This window comes from Primulina tabacum, chromosome 3, assembly GCF_025594145.1.
Source record: "Primulina tabacum isolate GXHZ01 chromosome 3, ASM2559414v2, whole genome shotgun sequence".
In the NCBI taxonomy this organism is placed as follows: Eukaryota; Viridiplantae; Streptophyta; class Magnoliopsida; order Lamiales; family Gesneriaceae; genus Primulina; species Primulina tabacum.
The window spans coordinates 50746663-50751470 of NC_134552.1; positions in this window are offsets into that span (position 1 = coordinate 50746663).

Consider the following 4808-nt stretch of genomic DNA (forward strand, 5'->3'; position numbering starts at 1 on the left):
AAGAAGAAGGCCAATCTTGATAATGTTGCAAAGGACATACTGTATAAAACTCTTGATAAGAATACCTTTAGCAAGATCAAGATGTGTTCTACTGCAAAAGAAATCTGGGAGAAGCTCATTCAGATATGTGAAGGAAATGAGCAGACGAAAGAAAATAAATTGTCTGTAGGAATGCAGAAGTTTGAGAATTTAAAAATGAAAGCTGGTGAAACTCTAAATGAGTTTAATGAACGTTTCAGCAGCTTGGTCAATGAGCTGGCGGCTCTAGGTAAAGAGCATAGCAACAGAGAAATAACACTCAAAGTGATGAGAGCTTTACCCAGAGAATGGGATGTAAAGACTATGGCCATGAGAGTCTCTAAAGACTTGAACAAGTTGGAGTTACACGACCTGTTTGCTGATTTAAAGGCCTATGAGTTTGAACTAGAAGTGAGAAGCGGAGAAGAGTCCTCATTTAATCAACCTATCAAGGCTCTTGCTGCTACAGTTACTGCTGCTCCTCCTATTGCAGTTATTCCAAGTGCATCACCTACTATGGCTGTTGAAAGTACCTCTGACAGAACTGCTGAACAACTTAGCAACGATGCAATGTCTTTATTTGTGAAGAAATTCTCAAGATTCATGAAGAAGAATCACAGAGCCTACCAGAATCCTAATCGGAATTTTAGAAAGGAATCACCATCTGGTGATATGGCGTGCTTTAACTGCGGAAAGATTGGGCACTTCGTTGCTGATTGCCCGAAGCCCAAAAAAGATGATCAAAAGAAGAAGGATCACAAGCGAAATGATAAGAAGTCCAGAAGAGATCGTAAAGCTATGGTCGTTGAGGAAAGTAAGTCCAAGTGGGCGGAATCTAGCTCTGAATCTTCTGAATCAGAAAGTCAATCCAGTGACAGCGATGCAGAAGAGACTAAATGTCTCATGGCAGATACTGAATCAACCTCGACATCTGGAGAGGTATATTGACTTTGACTCTAATGAATTCACACGAACTGATTTGGTTAATGCACTGCATGACATGGTGGAAGAGTACTCGAGACTTTCTCAATCATTCAAAGAAGTTAAGACTGAAAATCAAAACTTAAAAGATCAGATCAATAAGTTTACTTGCTTGCAAGAAAACAGCTGTAATGATCTAAAAGTTGAGATAAATAAGTTGAAAACCGAGAATGAAAGAGTAAATGCAGAATACCGGACTATGAGATCCGAGAATCAAAAGCTTTCACTACTGGTAAAAGCATGGAACAATTCTTCTATTTCCTTGAAGAAGATGCATGAGTTACAAAGATTATCTGGAGACAGGAGTGGTCTCGGTTTCAGTAACAATGAATGCACTTCTGAAATGAGTACTAATCCAAAACTGGATAAAGGCAAAGGGAAATTAATTCACTTTGTTAAGTCCAGTGTGGTATATGAACCAGAAGTACCAACTGTTAGAGTTGAAAAGCCTGTAAATCAGACGAACAGAAGGAACCATTATGGTCTGGGCTATGTTGAACCTAAGAGCAGAGTTCACCAGAGTGCTGGATCCAGTAGAGGATTCAACTCAGGAGAACAACCCTCTATGAAGGTTAGAAACTACCAGTACTATAATTGTAGATCTGTTCAGAAGAGATACAGACCAGACAACAAAAACAGAAGGGAAGAACAACATTCTAAAATGCATACTGTTAGAAATAACACACCTTCTATTGCACACACCCCTATAGATACTCGAAGTACAAAATCTCCAAGAATTGTACAAGTGTGGATTCCTAAGGGACTGATAAGTCTTGGACCCAAATAGACTGGGTACCAGTTACTAAAATTTGTGTTTGAAGGAAGATAAGAAGAAAACCAAGATCAGTAGCTCCATATGGTATCTGGACAGTGGATGTGCCAGACATATGACTGGACAGAAGAGTCTAATATCAGAAGTAATGAGTTGTACTGGACCAAAAATAATCTTTGGGGACAACTCAAAAGGTAAAATCGTGGGTAAGGGTAAGATTATCCATGGTAACATTATCATAAATGATGTGCTTTTAGTTGAAAATCTTTGTTATAACCTGATCAGTATCAGTCAACTGTGTGACAATGGTTATTTAGTAGCTTTTCAGAAGCACACTTGCACAGTTAAAGATGCTAATGACTCTATGGTATTAACTGAGAAGAGGGAAGGCAACACCTACAGAGTATCATGGAATATAAATCATGTCAATGTTCCCACATGTTTAGTTGCATCTCTCAGTGATAAACAATGGTTATGGCACAAAAGATTAAATCATCTAAATTTCAAGTCGATTAGTAATCTTAAGAAACAGAATTTAGTTAATGGTTTACCTGACATTAGCTTTGTTAAGAATCATGTTTGCACTGCATGTCAACTTGGTAAACAAGTGAGATCTAGCTTCAAGAATAAAGATTGTAAATCAACTTCAAGATGTTTGGAATTATTGCATATGAATTTATTCGGTCCAATTCCTATCATGAGCTTAGGAGGAATGAAGTATACTCTTGTTGTTGATGATGACTTTTCTAGATTTTCTTGGGTAATATTTCTTGCTGAAAAAGATCAAACCAGTAGCCTTCTGATCAAGCTTCTGAAAAAGATTCAAAATGAAAAATCAGTTTCCGTCATTAAAATCAGAAGTGATCGGGGTACTGAGTTTACTAACAAAGTTCTTGAGTCATACTTGGATGAACAGGAAATACATCATGAATATTCAGCTGCCAGAATTCCTCAACAAAATGGAGTCGCTGAGAGGAGAAACAGAACTCTTAAAGAAGCTGCTAGAACAATGCTAGCAGATGCAGACATCTCTCAGCGCTTCTGGGCAGAAGCAATCAATACAGTTTGCTATACTCAAAATAGGACTATGATCAACAAAAGACATAATCAGACTCCATATGAAATATGGAAATGGAGTAAGCATGATGTATCTTATTTTAATGTATTTGGTTGCAGATGCTTTGTGCACAATAATGGTAAAAATTACTTGTCTGCATTTGATTCAAAATCAGATGCTGGACTATTTCTTGGATATTCAGCAGTAAGCAAAGCATTTAGGATTTTCAATAACAGAACTCTCAATGTTGAAGAATCTATTCATGTTATATTCGATGAAAATAATAGTGCTCCTGAAATTTCTAACAAATCAAATCTGAGCAACAGGTTAGACAAGATTCATCTAGAATTGGACAGTGAAGATGACACAGAACCAAGGGTTAAGGATGTTCAAAATCCAGAACCAGACATCCCTGTGGTGGAACCAATAGAACAGACACAGGATGTGCCAGAACCAGTATTCGATATTTCAGAACCTACTACTGCTTTGACTGAACGTGATCCAAACTCTTCAAATCAGGAAGAAATTTCTTTAAACCCTTTTATTTGGAGAAAATCTCACCCTCCATCCTTGGTTATTGGAAATCCAGCAGCTCCATTGAGAACAAGAAGACAATTGCTTAATGAATATATGCATGCTGCTTTCGTTTCTCATGATGAACCAAAGAAAATTGAAGAAGCTCTTCTGGATCCCAGCTGGATTGAAGCAATGCAAGAAGAGCTAAATCAATTTAAAAGAAATGAAGTATGGTTTCTGGTACCTAGTCCAACTCATCAAGCAGTCATTGGTACTCGGTGGGTATTCAGAAACAAACTAAATGAAGAAGGCAATGTAGTCAGAAATAAAGAAATATTGGTGGCTCAAGGTTTCAGACAAGAAGAAGAAATAGATTATAATGAGACCTTTGCACCAGTAGCAAGGCTTGAAGCAATCAGAATATTTTTAGCCTTTACTGCCTTCAAAAATTTTAAAGTCTATCAGATGGATGTGAAGAGCGCGTTTCTAAACGAACTACTTTAAGAAGAGGTTTACGTCGAACAACCACCACCAGGTTTTGTCGATCACTTCTTACCTCACCATGTTTTTAAATTACACAAAGCACTATATGGTTTGAAACAGGCACCTAGAGCATGGTATGACACTCTTTCACAATTTCAGAACGAAGCACATAGATATCAGACATCATTTTATCAGAGACCATGTGCAGAAGAAGAACATTCGTCTGGAATATGTTCCTACTGATCAGCAAACAGCAGATATTCTTACGAAACCTCTGCCTGAGAATAAGTTATCTTATTTTCGAAATATACTTGGTTTAATTGATTTAACTTGATTTTACTGATGTTTTCACCTTATTTGTCAGATATTTAACATTGGTTTTTTTGCAGAAGTATGAAGAAAAGACAGTATTGCATGTACTAAAATTTTATTGAGAAAAATGGGAAAACCCTGATTGTTCATCTCAGCTCGTATATCGAAAATCACTTGTCATTTCAATTAGATATCATATCCTCGCATTTATTAGTTGCATTAATTTAGGGGGAACTTTATTATGATTATGCATGATTTTCTGATTATGTGTCAAAAGCAGAAGGTGGTTTGTCTTTTCGATAAAACAACGTGTCCACTGGTTTTTATCAAGGATCTGAATTTATTTCAGCACTTTGTAACTTCCAGTAGAAGTTATAATAAGACGACAAACCCTCATTTTTTTAAGTAACCGCTTGGACAGCCCGCTCTTTTCACTAAATTTCAAAACTTTTAAAATAATTGGTCAATCTGACACATTCCGAAAACTTTTCAAATACTCAACCGTAAACATATTGACACGTGTCCTTGTGTTTACACTGCCGGCTGTACATTGTTGAAAACTTACCGCTTCTTATTTTATCTTTACTTTACTATTTCAGACTATTTGCAATCTCGCTACTACTTTCTCTCGTATTTCTCTCTATTGCAGCATCTACCTAATTCGTCTCT